This window comes from Lathamus discolor, chromosome 9 (genome assembly GCF_037157495.1).
Source record: "Lathamus discolor isolate bLatDis1 chromosome 9, bLatDis1.hap1, whole genome shotgun sequence".
NCBI classification, from domain to species: Eukaryota; Metazoa; Chordata; class Aves; order Psittaciformes; family Psittacidae; genus Lathamus; species Lathamus discolor.
Window position 1 is genome coordinate 2,083,603 of NC_088892.1, and position 18,538 is coordinate 2,102,140.

General features: G+C 54.1%; 1 protein-coding gene and 1 long non-coding RNA gene across 2 annotated transcripts in view; both read left to right on the plus strand.

Moving 5' to 3' along the window:
- Positions 1 to 18,538, plus strand: part of MID2 (midline 2) — a 153,794-nt gene that overhangs the window by 53,294 nt on the left and 81,962 nt on the right. The window lies entirely within an intron of this gene.
- Positions 3,322 to 6,154, plus strand: LOC136019593 (uncharacterized). The gene is made up of 3 exons (XR_010614968.1): positions 3,322 to 3,473; positions 4,761 to 4,837; positions 5,873 to 6,154. It is a non-coding gene; the product is annotated as an uncharacterized LOC136019593 (long non-coding RNA).

The following is an 18,538-nucleotide window of genomic DNA, read 5'->3' on the forward strand; positions in this document are numbered from 1 at the left end:
TGCCGGCAGCGACGGCTTAAAAGTAGGTTTCCTATGTTTAGCTCTGGCCTTTTTGGGTCCTGCTGTTCTCAGGGCTGGGACACGCCGGTTTCTGCCTGCAGCTCGTTCCTCAAGGGCGCTCGCCTGCTCTGTGCCCTGAGCGAGGTGTCCTTACCCCGACATAGGCAGAGGCTCTGCCAGCTCCAGTTGTGGCCAGGTGAGGACTTGAGCAGGGCTGGTGCAGAGCTGGGGAGCAGAGCACGGCTCAGTCTGGTGCAATTCATGAGACGTTGCCCTCTCAGCTCTGAAAGGCATTCCCTTTTCCTGGCTGGAATGTGGGGTGCTCTGCTCCAGGCCCAGTGCAGGGATCCCCACCCTGCCCCTGCTTCTCCTGCTGCCCCCCAGGCTGGAGGGGTAGTGGGCTGGGAAGGAGAGCACAGGGGGAAATGCCCAGGGATGTGGAGGGACGTGGGCTCAGCCAGCTCCGTGCCAGCCGTGGGCACAGAGCTCTCTCCTCTCTCTGCAGGGAGCCACATGCCGTCTGTCAGGGAGCTGTGAGCCGCAGGGTCTATCCAGGATCCACAGCCCATATTCCTAGTGCAGGGCTGGGGCGTCTGGGAAAGGATATTGAACCCTGTCATGATCTCAGGGTGTCTCCAGAGCCACCCCTTCTCATGGAATCCTGGAACAATTTGGGTTGAAAGGGACTTTAAAGCTCATCCAATTCCAACCCCCTGTCATGGGCAGGGACCCCTTCCACTGGATCAGCTTGCTTCAAGCCCCTGTGTCCCACCTGGCCTTGAGCACTGCCAGGGATGGGGCAGCCACAGCTGCCTGCACCTCAGCACCCTCACAGGGAAGAGCTTCTGCCTAAGAGCTCATCTCAGTCTCCCCTCTGGCAGGTTAAAGCCATTCCCCTTGGCCTGTCCCTACAGGCCCTTGTCCAAAGCCCCTCTCCTTGCAGACAGAATCCTGTTGCAGCTTGGATCAGTGCCAGGAAGGGCTCCAGGCACAATCTGTCCTTGCTGCTTTCCCCATGCCTTCCACACTGGAGCTTTGGGGGGATTTTGCTCATGGGGCTGTTCCATCTGCTCCCAGGACCCCCCAGTTCCCAGCACCCACAGAGTGCTGACAACACCCAGCACCACCAGCAGCCACTGTGCCACCACAGACCAGCTATGGGCATGGTTGGCATCACAGCTAGGAGCGACCCTTGCTTGACACTGGCAGTGCCAGGGCTCTTCCAGCTGGGCTGGGCTATTCCATGCAAGACTTTCCAGCTATTTTGGAAGGGGTTACAGTCAAACCGGGTTTCCCATGGTGCTGGTGCAAGCCTGGGAATGAAATCTCAAAGTGGAGGGGTTAAAGCTGTAGCACAGCAACTTTGTGCTGCATCTGCTGGGTTGAGCACCCATTGGCATCAGCACCTGCTGGCATCAGCACTCACTGGCATTGTTAAACTTCCCTCCAGCTCTGTGAGGTGCCCAGCAAAGGGGCAGTAGGACTTTCGGTGTTGCACTGGGGGTTCATGGGATAATGGTGGCCACCCAGGGGCGTGGGGTTGCTGCTGAGCCTGGCAGAGCGCTGCTGCTGCTCATCTTGCCCTCTCTGTGGGGCATCCCTGTTCTCCAGTTGGATTTGGCAGTCATGGCAAGTACCAGGAATGTCTTTTTTTTTTTGGTGGCATTTGAAAGAATGTACAAATATTCACCAAGATATTTATGTTTTCCCCCTGGGACTTGTTAGCTGCTTCCAATGGCAATAAATTCCAGTTTTGAGAATTTTGAGTTATGAGCAATGCTTCTGGCTGTGACTCCATCTTACAAGCCCTTCCAGAGGGAAAGCCCTTGCCTAGATAGAAAGGCCCAAGTAGAAAGAGGTTTGTGCACACTGAGAAGCAGCTTTGTGACACCCTACACGACACCCCGTCATTGCTGTTGATTTTCCTTGTGTCTGCTGGTGGAGGATGAGCCAGGGCCACAGAGCCCATCCAGATTTCATAGTTCAATGCACCATGTTGTTGAAAGGTGGGAGAGGGCTGAAGTCTCTCTGTTATATACCATGTGTCAGCTGAAAGCCCCCCTTCCTTTACAAGGGCAGCAAGTCCCAGCATCTGGAAGCTCGAGACTCTGGATCCAGCTCCCACTGCCATCCCTGGCAGCCAGAGGAGCCTCCCCCCGCCAGCCACCACCTGGCCTGTGCTCCTGGCAAGCTGGACCAGCCAGGGCCCGGTGTCTGCTCCAGATGGGCTGATCCCTGAGGAATCCTCCACCTCCCTTGTCCTATGGCTGGTGACTGCCCCTGTTCCTTGCTGGTCTCTCCTGTGTCCAGTTGCTGGGGTTGGAAGAGTGACACAGCAATTCAAGATATTAAACCCAATGATCCCTGCAAAGCAATTCACTTCCCTGGGAAGCCCCTCCACTTGTGAGACCATTTCTTCCCTACCCTCGTTAATTTATGGGAGACATTAGAAGTTATCCAAAGGGCAGCAGCAGCACAGCCATGGTTGTAATTTCCAATCCCACCTTTAATTAATGCTGGCAATGGGCTGCTTGGGAGCTGCTGCACAGCAAATCCCTGCCTCAGACCCTCACTTGAGTGACCATGGAAATTAGGGCTGTATTAGTATGAATGAAGTTGCATTATGTTCAACTGGGTGTGGAAGCTGATCCAGTCATGCTCAGTGTTGTCCGTGCAGTGCCAAAATCGATGCAAAGTCTCACTCTTGCCAAGATTTCCCATGGTCGGAGGATGGAGCTGGAGGCTGCCCAAACTTTGGGCACCTCTGATGAGCTGAGCCTGTTGTGAGGATCAAACAGGGACAAGTGGCCCTGGCTGCCCACCTGAATTCCCCGGGGTGATGAGGGTGCACCCAGCCCATCACCAGCTTCCAGGAAAGACCGGGGGAGCTGCTTGGAGCGGAGCACTGTGGAGCACTCCTGTGCTGGGCAGGACCTTCCTCTTCCACTTCCTGTGTGCCTGCAGCTGCCAAACAGAAAGGGCTTTTGTTAAACACAGTTCAGCTCTGCCACCCGTGACACGAGGCCCCCAGGGTGAGCACGGGTTTCCCAGCACCAGCAGCACCATGTGCTTGGGAGTGGTGCAGCAGCAGTGCCTCCCAGGGCTGGATCTCCTATGGTTGGATCTCCCCAGGATGGATCTCCCATGGCTGCATCTCCCCGGGATGGATCTCCCAGGGCTGGCTCTCCCATGGCTGGACGCATGCACGTGGGCAGACACACGCAGACTTGCGGACTCCCGTGTGCGTGCACACGCTGGCACGCGTGTGTGAGCATACTTACACAAGCCTACACATGCCTACTTGTGCTTTTCCAGCCGGAGCGCCAAGGATCAGGCCAGGACCAGTTACCATCCCCGCCTGGAGCAGCCACTGGATGGCAGCAAGTCGCCAGCGCTGAGCCAGAAGCAGCCCTCCCCCGCAGCGGGGGCTCAGCACCGAACTGCACAAGCCCGACTGGTAAAGGCACTGCACGGTAAATGCTGCTCCCGTTCTGCCCCTGAGCCTTTGATGTTAATTATTGAAGACTTAATGGAAGCGCACTGGCTGCAGTCCCTGTGGTGGCCACTTGTATAAACAGAGTGAGAAGAACAGCCCTTAAAACTCAACATATTTTGGGAGATTCCCTAGCAAATGTCATCTCGTAAGGATGCACCTTGCACAGAAGTGTGCCTTTGTACGGGTGAACACTTGGGCCTGTCCCCAGGCATTTCATACCCCTCTGGAGGTTTGCAAGAGAAAAGCAGGTCTTGGCCTGCCCAAATGACCGCTGGGCTTTTCTGAGAATGATTCCAGAGGATGCTGCTGTGTCAGTTCCAGAGGAGGCAAAGCCCAAAGGGCTTTAGCCTGAGTGGGTGAAGTCTGCAAACATCCTTGCATCCAGTGAAACATCCCAGAGATGATCCTGGGGATTAGCTTCATGGCGGGGCACACGAGGAGGGGAGCGAGGAGAGAACAGGGGAAATCCAGGAGGAAGGAGCTGTCTGAGCCATGGGAGCTGATGCTCAGCTTTGCAGAGCATCATATTCCCACCACGATTTTGGCTCCCTTGTGGGGTCAGGTAGGCGCTTTGGCAGCGTTTCTCTGGAGATGTCTCTAAGCCTCAGACACAAATTAACAGGCTCTCATGAACCGAATGCATGTCTGAGGGGATTAGAGAACGCTGGGGAGAGCATCACCATCCACAGCACACATGTGGTGCACGAGGGGAGAGAACAGGCACGGTGCAACCTGGCCCCAAGCGCTGCTGAGGTGGTGGGGCTCTGGCGCTATTGTCACCGCAGTGGTGGTGGTGGGGTAACTTTTCCAGTGCAAAACAAACTGGGCAGCAACCAGCTGTGCTGTGGAGGGGCCGCTGCTGGAACAGCTGGGAATGGCTCATTGGAAAGTGGGGCTGAGCAAAGGAATAAGCAGCATAAATAGCTTCTGAGATAGATAAAATGAGAGTTTGTTACAAGTTTAATGTAATTAAGGGGAACTAGACGTTACGCAATGGTGAGAGGCGCACACCTAACAGCTCCCTGAGGCCTGTCCTTTGTGTGTGGACTCTGTGAGCAGAGCTGCTGGTGATGCAGTGCAGGGAGGTGGGAGCAGGGCAAGGCCCCCAGCAGGGCTGGTGCACACCTTCCCAGCCATGCAGCCAGGCTGGGTTGGACAGCGCCTTGGGAGCATGGAGCAGCTGGAGTGTAGAGTGGGAATCAAGGCAGGATGCAATCCTGTCAGAGCATCATTACCCCAATGCAACCTCCTCTTTCTTCTCCAGAAAGCAACATGTCAAGGAACAGCAAGACTCCACCACTGGCGTTCTCCTGGGAGAGATATTCAAAGTGGCATCTTAAGGTTTGTGTGATACAGGAAAGCCTTGTGACTGACTGGAGTCCCCAGGCAGGCTGCAAGGGGGCCTTTTCCCTGCCCAAATCTCTTCACTCAACATGGGACTTCATCCTTCGAGGTGGCAGGGGAGCCCCTTGGAACTGGGGAACTGGGAGGCCTTGAAGGGGTGGTTTTGGTGTTAGCAACTCATCACTACAGCTACTGGTCAACCCGTTCAAGTTCCCTCCCCTCTGTGCTGCTGTGTGCCAGGCTGCCAGAGTAATGCAAGGTGCTTGGCCAAGGGGTGCACCACAGGGCGCTGCCAGCCTTGGGAAGGTGGCAGAGGCCCTTTCTCATCCTGAGGAGCCACTTTCCTTGGGCATTGCCTTGGGAGCTGGTGGTGCTCAACACAACCAGGGAGGACACCCTGTCTGGTCCATTTGCCCCATGGGGTAAAAATAGCTCCACAGGGTAAAAATAGTCAGCCTAGGTTTCACTTGACATCTCATGGGGCTTCAGTGTGAGCAGGGAGGGACCTCACATCAGGATGTGACACCAAAGAAAAGGGAAAACCACAGCTGGGCCGGGCTGTGCAGTCATCGGACACATGCTGCCCTCAGAGGCTTCTCCAGGACAACATGGAACAGGACTGTGTCTCGGGTGGATGGCCCTCTCCATGGTGTGATGGTCTTCATCCCCAGGCTGCTCCAAGGCTGTGGCCATCCTGGGTTCTGTCTGGGCCTCGCACTGCTGTCGCCAGCAGAGGCAAGCTGAGCCAGGGGCTGGTGGAGGTGCTAGATGGCACCTTGGCACATCTATGAGTGTTTGATGGGGGATACCCGTGGAGAAGCATGCCTGGCTGGGAATGAAGATGTTTCTGCAGTGTGTTCCTGCTGCTGTGTGTTCCCAGTATCTTGTCCCGACTTCAGCAGGGGATCTGGAGGCAGGAATGGTGGAGAAGGGCATAAGGCAACTTTATAATCAGGAAGGGGTGTTGCTTGGATACACTGCTAAGCAACCTCAGGGCTCTTCAGGGATGGAAATAACCTTTTCCTTCTCCAGATCTTCCTCTCCACTGGCATCAAGCCTGAGCAGTGTGCTGGGAACATTAGCCTGCTGGAGACTGGGATGCTATTGTGGAGCCTTGCCGAGGCCAGGCTGGAGGGGACCTGATGGTAGAGCATGAGAAGGGGGACAACGCATGACGTCTCACAGGGGCGAGGGCTGCCCTTCTTCATTGCAGTGTGTTTTGCCCTTTAACTGCCAGTGTACAACCAAGGCAGAGCCAGGATCCCAAGTCCCAGCCCCGTGCCTACACCTGACCTCTGCGGCTCAGCTCCAGCCAGTGCTCACAGTGTAACTTTAAGGTTCTAATTAAATCTCCATGAAACACCAATTTGAGATGCTTAATTTAAAGTGACAGCTCATTAATGTTTATGGGCCTTTGCCACGGCTGTTGTATTTCCAACTGCTGCCTGGGCTGCTCGGGGAGCATGGCAGCAGCCAGCTATTCTCTAGAAGACAGCCACGGCCCCTGAACGCAGCTGGTAACTTTGAGCCAGGCTGGTGGCTCATGGAACAAGCCAGGCTCGTCCTCACCCCTGCAGGGAGGAAGGTGCTGGGCTGGGTTCTGCCCTCGCTGGGTTGCGCAGTGGCTGAACCCAGCTCCAAGCACCGTGTGCCAGGACGGGGCCTGCTCCGCAGGGGTGTCCCTGTTCCTCAGGTGTGACACTGCCTCATCATGGGTTTTCCCCCTTACAAGGACCTTTGTCCCCCACTTTGGAGCAGGATTAGGGCCAAATATTTGCTGTTTCCCGGTGTTGGCCTCCATGAGACACCTGGCTCCGCTGCAGAGACCCCACAGCTGTGGAAGCTTGGTGGAGCTTTTCCAGCAGCATCCCTTCAGCCTGGGGATGCTCAGAACAGCCTACCCTGGCCTCCGCGTGCCGGGGGTGTGGGTAATGCTAGTCCCAGTCCATCCAGCCCCCACCCACTCCCAGAACCAGCTGAGCCAGTGGGTGGGGGTGCCAGTGCCAGCAGTGGTCCCTGGTACAGGGACCCCCTTGCCCAGGGATGCTGGGAGCCAGAGCATGGGATGTGCTCCCCCTGCACAGCCCATTTCCCTGTGGATACTCCTGGTGCCTCCACCACAAGCTTGTTTTCCAGGGCCTGGCAGACCTACATTCTCCTGCTTTACTGCTGGCGGTGAAGGGCCTGGTATTAAACTGTGGTTGAAAACATGAATCATCTTGCTAATTAAACAGAGTTTCTCTATGCCAGGAAATCTGTCTCTTTGTCAGGATCTTTGTTTTTAAAGAGGCATAAATCTCAGGCAAGGCTAAAGATTGGCTCCTGGAGCCTTTATCAGAGAGCAGCAGTGATATATCCCGTGCACCATGGCACCAGAGGAGGAATAAAATTGATAATGAGTATTTATTTATAAGCTGAAGTGAGCCCGAGAAGGTCTAAACACCCACAGGAGCAGCATGCTGCAAACTGAGCATGCCCCAGCTCTGAGAAAACCTTGCCCAGGCCAGAACTGTCCATCCAGAGAAGTGGACTCAGCCACTCTGGGGGCTGGCCGGCAGCGAACAGACCCGTTCAGTGGGGATCATGCACTGTCCCAGAGTGCCAGGTAGGTGGGAGGGCCAAGGAGCTGACACAGAGGCCACAGAGGACCAGCTTGTACTGCAGAACACCAATAGATGAGATGCACCACTCCATAATGCACTGGTTGCTGCTGGGGCCAGTTTGGGCAAGGGACAGGTTAATGCCCATATCCCTCAGGAAGCACCAGGCACTGAGCAAGCCTGGGCTGAGGGAGTAAGGGGTCCTCTGGGCAGCACAGGCCTCAGGAGTGGGATGCAGGCACCCGAGTCCCCACCTTCACTGATCTGGGTTTGCTGTGGCCATGGGCCATCCTACCTTCTCCCCTGTCGCTGGGTAAGAGGGAGGGTGGGACTGGTGATGTCCTCGTCATGGGGCTGTGCTGGAGCCATGCCATTTGCAGAGGCCCCGAGCACTTAAATGTTACACCAAATCCATGCAAAAGCTACTCTTAAATGTCTTCCCAGACCCAGAGTATTGGGAGAGATGGAGGATCACACTGGGATGTTAACATCACCATGCCTGTGACACTGCTGCAATTCCTCGCCACAGCAGTAGTGTGCCAAGGGGTGAAGCTGCGCAGGGAGGTGGGAGCCAGGTGCTGCCATCCTGCCCCACACCACAGCAGTGCTGTGCCATGCTCATGGCTCAGGCTGCTCTGCCCAGCCTCTAGGAGCAGCATCACCTCTGGTATTTGTGCCATCTCCTCTTGATGCCTCATTGGCATTTACAGAGGAGTTACCTTGCATCCACCGACCCTTGGTCAACATTGACAGAGCCTGCAAGGAGGGAGTGAGAATGCGCTGGCAAACAGTGCCGTGTGTTCACCCAGGAGGATATTCTGAGCTGCCAATAGCAGCACCTCAGCAACGCAAGGAGGAGTCGTGGAGCAGATCAGGGCAGCAGATACTGCACTTGGAGCCAGATGCTATAAGGAGGAAAGAAACTCCTGCCCCTCACCCTCCTCTCAGAGCACATTTATTTGCAATCATGTCTTCAAGCCAAGCTCAGCAGCACAGCGCCTCAGCAGTGCACTCAGCAGCCACATTGACAAATGGATGCAGCGGGCAAAGACCATTCCGAATGCTTGGTGCCTGTCTGGCTGCCGGATGAAGCTGCTCACAGCCTGGGTGCACAGAGGGTTTGTGCTGCTGCTGCGTGGTGATCCAGGACATGTGCCCCAGCTCTGCTTTTCCACCCACAGATGTAGCCCCAGGGCCCCCATCCGGGTTTTCAGAAGGTGCTGGAGCAGGAGCCTTGCTGCCTCACAGCCTGCCCATGCCAGGGGGCTGCAGGCTCCACCAAGATGCTGGCAGCCCATCCCCTGTGCTGCTGTGACTGCGCCCATCAGTGCTCGGCAGCCTCTGTCCCCACAACGCCAAGAAGGCCTCTGGTCTGGACACTGCTATTATAAAACCTACCAGCTCCCCGGGGGGGGTTTAAGCCAGTGACAGGAAGGAAAGAACTTTATTGCCTTGAAAACCCTCCAGCCCCTGGGGCAGCTGTAGCAGCCCTCAACATCTCCATTGCTGCCCAGTCCCCAAACTGGGGGAGCTACCAGAGAGGTTTGGCAACCACTCTTGATGGGTTTAACACATTTACTCTCTGGGATACCCAGCGCAGCCCCTGCCTCAGACCACATCTTGGTCAGAGCAAACAGATTCAAGTAATATGACCCACAGCTTTTGTTCGCCACTGATAATAAAAGGGGGGCAGCTCTAAGTGTTATATTCACATGGGAGCCTTGCTGTTGTGTGGGTCCCTGTGCCATACCCTATGGGGATGGTGGCAGATGGGGGCAGCTTTGCTGTAAGATCAGTCCCTGTTGGGGCAGAGCTTGTGCACTGTGCAGCGCTGGGGTTGGTTCTGCCTTACCGATGCGCTCCTGTCATGAGTTGTGGCCCCCCCGCCCGAGAAAGGTAGCTCAGAATCTCATCATGCTCCCTCTTGCAGTGCAGCATGGAGATGGGAAAAGTGGGGCAGAAGAAGGGCACGTTGGTGCTGGAACTGATCTCCCTGGGCTGCAGCTCCAGGCCCAGCATCCCGCAGCAGCTGGAGATGCTTGCAGCTCCTCTTGGGGTTGGGGGGATATCAGAAGTGCTGCAAGTTTCACATTAATTGCAAGTTCAATGACTGTGTACATGAATATTTAACTAGACACATTGTTCATGAATATGCATGACATGCAAATGCAGAAGGGAGCAAGCAGTGAGACTGGCGTAGGCATAAGCACAGGGGAAGGCAGACAGTGGGAGGCAGAGCTGGGGCCAACAGCACCCAGTCCTTGGGGACCCCATGTCCCCACATCCTGGAGCACTGGGACCATGAGAACAAGGAGCTACAGGATGGCAGGAGAGAACCTGGGGCTGGCAGCATGTGCATTAGGGCCTTGTGTGCGCATTGGTTAATGGAGTAGGATGCAGGAAGAGCATATGGCAGGAACAGGAGCTTGCAGTCCAAAAGCATTCTCTGAGCTGACCTTAAGTCATCAGATCTGGCCTTCTGCATCTCTTGAATGAGGACATCAAGAGGATGTTCTTGTATCAGCAGGGCTTCAGGCCCAGGGGAGTCCATCCCCCTTTCAGTAAAGCCACCCCACATGAATCTGGCATTCACTCAAAACCTGCTGCTGATGTGCTGAGAGCAGAATTAACACGAGAGTGGCTGTGGTGCAGGTACCCATCCTGCCCAACACCAGGAGCTGCTGAGGGATCGGCACCAGCACAAGTGCGGGTCGAGAACTCCAGAGCTGGGACACATGCTGGAACTGCGGGGGACAGACCAGCTGCCCTGCATGGATGGATGGATGGATGCATGTGTGCATGCATGGATGCATGGATGTACAGGTGCATGGATGGATGCATGGACAGACAGAGGGATGGACGAAGGGGCTCCCTGAGTGCCCACCTCCAGCAGTCAGAGTTGTAGCAGGGATGGGTGTGGGAGAGTCTTACCTCTGCTTATGGCTGGGATTGTACGTGATCAGCACCAGTGGGGCCAGGCTGCTAGAGGCGGTTCCTGGAGTGCTGTGTATCTGTCAGCACAGCTCTTTTTATGACTTGTAATTACTGCATGAAATAGCCTTTTTTTTCTCTGGCATCAGGCAAGCTGTGATGCTGTGGGGATCAGGCTGCTGCTGCTCGGTGTCCTCATGAAGAACACTGTCAGTGCAGGCCATGGGGGCCAAGGGAGACATCTGTCAGCCTCCCACTGAGACCCCAACACCACTGGCTGCTGCTGAATGTTCATATTAGAGGTGGCAGAGATGCCTCCAAAGTTATTCCTGACCTGTAGCCACCAGCTCTGAGTTCAGCATCAGGCAGACATGACTTTGGTCGTGTTTCCTGGGGTATGTGTAAGGATGCCAGCCAGGGCATATGGCCTAATATGCCCCACAGTTATTCCAGCTTCATTTCCCTCCTCTGATCCATCTGCTGCAGAAACCCACGTGTGTCCCCAGCACCTCTGACAGTAAAGACCAACACAAAGCAGTCCCTGACCTTCTCTGCTGTGGCCTCAGCATCCCCAGGCTGCCCCTCTGTTATCAAGATGGTCCCACCAGTTTCAACACTCTTGTTTTTGAGGGATTTCCTCTCCTTCCTTCCTTCCTTCTTTCCTTCCTTCCTTCCTTCCTTCCTTCCTTCCTTCCTTCCTTCCTTCCTTCCTTCCTTCCTTCCTTCCTTCCTTCCTTTCCTTCCTTCCTTTCTTTTCTTTCTTTCTTTCTTTCTTTCTTCCTTCCTTCCTTCCTTTCCTTCCTTCCTTTCTTCCTTCCTTTCCTTCCTTCCTTTCTTTTCTTTCTTTCTTTCTTTCTTTCTTTCTCTCTTTCTTTCTTTCTTTCTTTCTTTCTTTCTTTCTTTCTTTCTTCTTTCTTTCTTTCTTTCTTTCTTTCTTTCTTTCTTTCTTTCTTTCTTTCTTTCTTTCTTTCTTTCCTTCTTTCTTTCTTTCCTTCCTTCCTTCTTTCCTTCTTTCTTTCTTTCTTTCTTTCTTTCTTTCTTTCTTTCTTTTTCTTTCTTTCTTTCTTTCTTTCTTTCTTTCTTTCTTTCTTTCTTTCTTTCTTTCTTTCTTTCTTTCTTTCTTTCTTTCTTTCTTTCTTTCTTTCTTTCTTTCTTTCTTTCTTTCTTTCTTTCTTTCTTTCTCTTTCTTTCTTTCTTTCTTTCTTTCTTTCTTTTTCTCTCTCTTTCTCTCTCTCTTTCTCTTTCTTCCTTCCTTCCTTCCTTCCTTCCTTCCTTCCTTCCTTCCTTCCTTCCTTCCTTCCTTCCTTCCTTTCGACAACTTGTCTGATTTTTATTTTCCCTTCCTAAAACTGAGCACATGTGCACTGGATTTCTTTGGCCTGCACCATCCCTCTGCAGCGTTACACCTAATTGTATGGTGGTTCCTGTTACAGAGCGGCTCACCCCTGATGCATCCTGACCCAGGCCCTGTGCAGCACTCTGCACCAAGTCCAGAGCAGCCTCCTCCCCTGAGGGTTTTAGACAAGTTTGTTCAGGGATCACCATTTGTGTCCAAGAACATTACCTCTGCCTCACCCTCTCCAGCCTGACAGGACAGCAGTCAGATCCACGCGGAGTAGCTAAAGTGTCCTGCTGTCATCTTCTACTTGACATCTGCAGTGTCTCTAATCCTAGTCAAATTTCCACATCAGCCCCATCGTTGCTGCAGTCTGGGCTTTCCCCTGAAGGCAGCCTGGTTTGCCTTGTCTATTCATTGAGATGGTATGTCTGTCCCCCATGCTTCTTGAAGGCACAGCAGCCTTTGGCTGCATCCAACCCTAAAGCAGATCAGTTTGGACCAAGTGTCCTTCCTGCTGCCTTTCCACAACCTCCAGCACCCTGGTTTGCCAGCCATGGTACAGCCAGGGCAGCCCCTGCCACGATGTCCCAGAGCCTGGGGCAAAGAGCTGCATAGAGGTGTCATTTTAAGGTCTGTTACATGGGAACAGCTCCCAGAGCCACACACAGGAACCATCCTGCACCTTTTTCTGATCTCCAGGGAGCTCAGAACCAGCATCACTGCCAGAGCAGCATCCCTGTCAGACCAGCATCCCTGCTGGAGCACCATTCCTGCCACACCAGCATCCTTGCCACATCAGCATCCTGGGGTGTAGGGCTGCTCCCAAGCAGTGCTGATGACTTGTTTATGGCACAGAAATCAGTTTTATCCAGGCTGTCATTTCAACCTGGGACCTTCCCAGCAGAAGCTCCAGCTCATTTCACCACAGCACAGCAAAAGCCTGGGTGAGGCCAAGGCCAAGGGGCAGCTCTGATGCGAGGCTGGAGGTGAGCTTGGCTGACCAGCAGCACAAACTGCGGAGCGAGTGCAGGAGGGGACCTGGCTCAGTGCAGTGACTGTTGCAGCTCTGAGAAAGAACAGGAGAGAGCCCACAAAGGCTTTGAAGTCCTGGACAATTTGTGATGGAAAAATCCCAGGCTCTGAAGCTTCCACCTGTGTTTAGCTTTAGGTATTATAGTGCTGGGCTTATGGGCTCAGAAACTTGCATCCACACTGGACAGCCAGTCCAAAGGTCTCGTTTCTCCAGAGGGAAGGATTAGTTACCTCCCATTCATCTGCCCAGATGCAGTCAGACTAGTTTCAGAAAAGGTCTTGGTTCCCTGGAAGGGCTCTGGGCAGAGCTGCTCTCCCGTTCCTCCCAGAAGTGGTTCACAGGAACAGCCAGGATTAAAGCAGCTTCAGGAAAAAAACCATCACAAGTTAAAAGCAGCTGCTTCAGCGTGGTCACAGCCCACATTTTCCTCCTGCTGCTAGACACTGAGAAAGGCAAGTGCCCAGGATGGTGTCTGCAGAACAGCAGTGTTTGCAGGGATGGGATGCTGAGCCTTTGTTACATGGTCTCTTGATTATGATTATCACATCTGAAGTCATTCTCGGCGGGTCAGGAGGGGCTGTCTGTGGGTGCTCGATGGCTGTGTTCCTTTCCCCCCTCCAGCCCCTGTTTGAGAGGGATTACTTTAGAACAGCAAAAGTGCTGGACTTGAGTGAGCATCTTATATTCCCTCGAGTTAGCTCTATCTGAGCTCCCAAAGGAGGAATCCTGCCTAGAATCACCCACAGCCCCTGCCCTGAAGGATGTACTCCATGGACCAGATCTGGTTGCATCCACCCAGGATCCACAGACAGATGCGGTGGCCACGGTCACCTCACGGCTTTTGCCATGCTGCCCTGTAGAGGGCCTGGCCATGTGATCCCACCATGGACATTCCCGCTGTCCCTCAGCCCCTGTCCCTGCCCAGGGCCTCAGGGAAGGTTTCTGGTGGATCATTGTCCAATGGACTCCTGGTTTGGTCTCAGTGTCGCTGTTGCTCTTGCCAGTGTGCAGCAGCAAGGCCCGTGTGCAATGTGTTTCTTGGGTTCTTTCAAGCATTCTGCTTCCCTGCACTGTGCAGCCCTCAACAGGAATCCTCCTCCCTCAGAAATTATTTAAAGTTTCTGAGCCTCCCGTTCTGCGAGTGCTTGGCCTCTGGGATCCCTTTACCTCCCGATGCCGTGTCACACACGGCATTTCCAGAGACCAACAGGCTCTGAGAAGGAAATAAATGACATCCTTACACTTCTTCAAGTAACAGCAGTTGCTCCATAAGTGATGGGATTATATTGACTCCTCTGAGGTTTAAAACCAATCTTGAAATGCTGCCACTGAAGAGCAGGCATAAAAAGGGAAAGGCATTTGCATAGAGCACGTGCCCTGCTTTGGATCTGACACAGTAGCTCCTGGGTGGTTGGGACTGGAGGGGACCTCGGGGCTCACCTCATTGGCAGCGTCGCCTCGAGCCCAGCACTGAGCCTGGATGGTCTGTTTGCATTTCTTGTCACACTGGGAGGTCTGGCTCACAGGTAGCTCATCTCTTCCCATACAGCTGCTTTCTGAGGGGGTTTGACTCAACTCTTGCACGGGTTTGACAAATGGTTCAGAAGTTAGCACTCCGTAAAATCATGCACCGAAGAGATTAGACCTTTCCTGACTGATAGAGTTTGCCCATGAGCTGGAGATCATTGTGCTGTGGGGATGTTCCAGGGGATGCTTCAAGCTGGTCTCCCTACTTGATGCTACCCAAATGCTCAGGCACCTGGGGTGGTTTCAGACTACCAGAGCTTTAATCATTGGCAGCATCAGATCAGGTTTACAGCATGGGTGAGAGCCACTCTGGTCTGCACAAGCACAGGAAGCATGTAGCAAGATGGATACGACAGGGTCTGGCTGCAGCTCTACCACATCATCACTTCCATTCTGCATCCCTCAGTGTATTTTCCATTGCTTGTACCCATGCTGTCAGGACCTCCCTAATTGTCTTTCCTCACTGCAACACCATGTGCAGAGTCCCCTGAGGGGCTCAACTCAGCTGAGGAAGCAAGTACCCATGCTCAAGGACTGCAGGAGTGGCTAGAACCACCCCCCCCCCCCCCCTCCAAACAGCTGCACATGGGGCAGCTCCCTGCTCCAAGAAACCATGCCCAAGAGGAAAGAGCAGGCGTCCCACGCAACCTGAGCACAGGGAGAAAGGTCCTGCCACGTCTGTGAAGGGGCTGGCATGTGAAAAGAGCACCTCTACCTCCCAGCAATGCCTCCTCCTCCCACAAAGGTCTCTGAGACCTTTCATTTAGGGATGCAGAGCTGCGCAGCTCACACCATGGGCCGGGGTGTCCTTGGCAGGACCAAGGGCTCAGATGCAGAGGCACAGACCCAGAAAGCTGCACCCAGAGAACAAGCAGGAGCACCCACTGCACCACAGGGCTGCCAGCTTGGGGCTCTGGCTGTTGTGGGGTGCTGGCAGCAGCAGAAGCATAGGGAGCATAGACAGCCCCACTCTCCTGCTGCTCTCTCCAAGCACCTCAATGCTCTCTTAAAGCCACCGGCACGGAGAAGGTGGGAAGGTTTGGGCAGACCGCTGCAGTGGGAGGGATGGGGATACTTTTATTGGCCCAGTCTTGCTCGGCACCGAGCCAGCACCGGAAAAACCAACGTGGGTTGGAAGCTGAAAAGGGGCAGGGGCTGCGTCCGCCCAAGCAGGGCTCCAGGGCTGGAGGGACGGAGCTTGGCCCCGAGCAGCCGCAGCCTCTGGGCCAGGCGGGGCAGCCGCTGCTTTGTGCTGCAGGAGCGGTTCAGGTGTGTAAGCGGGTCTCCCTCGGAAAGGGAAACAAACATGATGGGAATGTTTGTTTCCAAGGCGTCAGCAGAAGTGAAACCAGAAACAACCAGCGAAAGAAACCCAGATGTTTGTGTTTGCTCAACGCGGAGGTTTGGTATTTCGTTGCAAAGTAGCTGCCCTTTCCGTGGGAACCCAGGAGTGGCTCTTCCCGTGGGAGCAGGGGGAGCGCTGCCAAGACCTGGCAGCACAGCAGGGGTTTGGCTTTCAGACCCTCCTGCCACCTTTCCGCTATCAAGTACTCCTGCTAAACCAGGAGCATGTGGAGAAGCAGTTCTGAGATGGGGCAGCATTCCCAGCGGGCTCCATGTGGGAAAGCCGTTTCCTGGGTCCTCCCCCAGAGAGGGGCTGCTCCATCTCTGGCTGCTCCCAGTTTTCCTCATGGAGCAGCACATTCTGACACTTGGTCATCTTGGTCAGGTAGATGCTCTGCATCTGACCATCCAGACATGCTGGGTACCAGCTGACAGGGAAACAGAGGCAGCATGGATAGACAGCACCGGGACTAAGTCAGGATTCTTTGATGCGTGTTTATTTCCAAAGAATTTGGATTTAAATAAAAAACCTGGGCAAAGGAGAAAATCTGTCTAATTGTGACGTGTCTGCTCCTTTCTGGTGTCGCTGGCACTGGGAGAGGTTTGATCTTTCCATTCAGGCTGCCTTTGAGACTGCATGGAAAAGGCACACCTCGCAACTCTTCGTATTTCTTAAGCCCAGCAGATGCGCAGGCTTTGAGGCAGCATCATTTGAGGTGGAAGGAGGCCCAGCACCCTTTGCTTGTCCCTTCTGCTGCTTCTCACTGCCCCAGCACCAAGCTATTGGGTGCTAGGCAATTCTCATCTGCTGCCTCAACCGACCTGCTCCCATCTGAGGCCTGTGCCTCATGTGGGTTCTGCAAGGCCCCTGCAGCAGAGGCCGAGCCTGTGGGGGGTCTCTGAGCCCTGCTTTCAGAAACAAGCTGGGAAGGGATATGCCAACCTGGAGAAATCATCGTCCCTCCCGAGGCCCTCCATGGCTGGTCTGCGCAGGTCACTGTGGCTGCTTCACACAGGAGCCAAACCAGCTCCATTCCTGCTTTACTGGATTCCCTCTGTCTCCCTCTGCTGCTTCGCTTCCCAGTGTCACTAATCCTCACCAGGTTCAGGATCTCTGTCAGCTTCCAGAGATGATAACCTGGGTGCTGCTTGCTATGTTCGCCCATGGCACTGTGTGAGCCTGGCCATGTGCTGTGTGTTCAGAGCCATGCATTTGCTGCTCCCACCGGGTTTCTTGCGGATCACTGTTCCTCGATGCTGTGGTTTCAGCAGCCTGAAATCTGCTGCAGGAGCTGAGAGCTAATGAAAATGCCACCCAGGGCATTCGGCCTCCCTTCTTGTCCAGGAGACGTCTGCCTCTGGCAAACTAGAAGCTGCTTTTGCCTTCAGAGCGCGAAGCTTGCCTTCAGAGCGCTTCAGAGCCTTGCTTTTGCTGCTGAGCGCGACCACTTTTGCCTGTGCCATCTGGAGCGTGTCACACTGCTGCCCGCAGCAGATAACAGTGTTTTTCTTTTCTTCTCCTCTGCTTTTCCCTTTCATCTCGGCTGTTGCAGCTCTGCAGCTTGCCTGCTGTGATCAAAGCTGGCTCAGTGTGAGCTCATCCGTCTCCCGCTTCTCCACGTGGGAATGGGCTCTGCAAAGATAACCTGGGCCAGGTTTTCTCATGCTTCAGCCTGGGCAAAGCCATAGTCACCCCTCCTCATTCCCTGCAACAAGCTGGCCAGCCCCAGATGCTGTTTAGGGGTCCACGTGGATTAAACCTGCAGCAAGCAGCTGCTCTGTGATGGCTTCTGCTCCTCCTGCAGAGGCATGAAGCTTTTCACACTGAGGGACTCAGGCTAAAACCTGCCACCAGTAGTGATCCCATCACTTCTGCTGCTTCCCATGGATGACAGCAGCAAGCAGACCAAGGGGAGCAGGAGGAAGCCAAGCTCTCCTGCTGTTCCAGGTTCCCCTGGTATGTCTGGTGCAGGCAAACCCCTCCCTGCAGGGTTTCCTCTCCGGGTGGGAAACCTCCTCCTCCCGCATCCTTTCTCCGCAGCAAGCATCCTGCTTGGCTGGATGCCATGCTGCTTTCCAGAACAACATGCCCTTCTCCATGTTTGACCATGCAATGGGAGCTCTCCTTGGACACATGTGGCTGGGATCCTTCATTCTGGTCAGCATTATCTTCCCCTTCCTCCTTCTTCCTTGAAATGCTCTTACGTGTTCCCTGTGCCAATGCTGCCTTCCCACATGCCTATGAGGGCTTCCATGGGCTCAGCACACTTGCTGAGCACTAATGAGACTTTCCCCAGTGAGCTTAAAACCGAGCTGGGCTCTCAGTTAGCAGCAGAAAAGCTGGAGCAAGTGTGGCCCTGGTGTGGCTGGAGCCCACACCAGAGCTGAGGGCATCTCGGGGCCTCACTCAGCAGTGGGCACTAGGCAGGAGGTGTTGGGGACCCCCTGTGTCAGCTCCAACACTGTCCTTGTCCCCCCACTGCTGCTGGGACAGGGGGGCCATGCAGAGACACAGTGGGTGCTGTGTTCACAGCTCCTTCCATACTGTTACCAGCCCAGTCCCTTCAGCAACAAGCACAAAGCCATTTATTACATCAATTAAACATCCACCTTGTTGTATTTTTTAGCTTGCTGAGAAAAAGCACCAGCAGCACCAGGAAGGTATTTAATTATAGCCCATGACGGCAGATTTTATATCCCCAAATTGGAGCGTGCTGTATTTAATTCAATTAGACATTATAAAACTCCCGTTATCCCCTTCAGATGTTAATAAACTCAAGAACTTACAACTCACTTTATTTGGAGCTCTCCCCACACTGAGCTGCCGTTATTTATATGTTTCTGAGCTGTTTCTAAACAGAACAGATTTTTATTACTTTCTGGCCATATGCCCGGAATGGGCAAAGTTTTGGGGGAAAAAATAA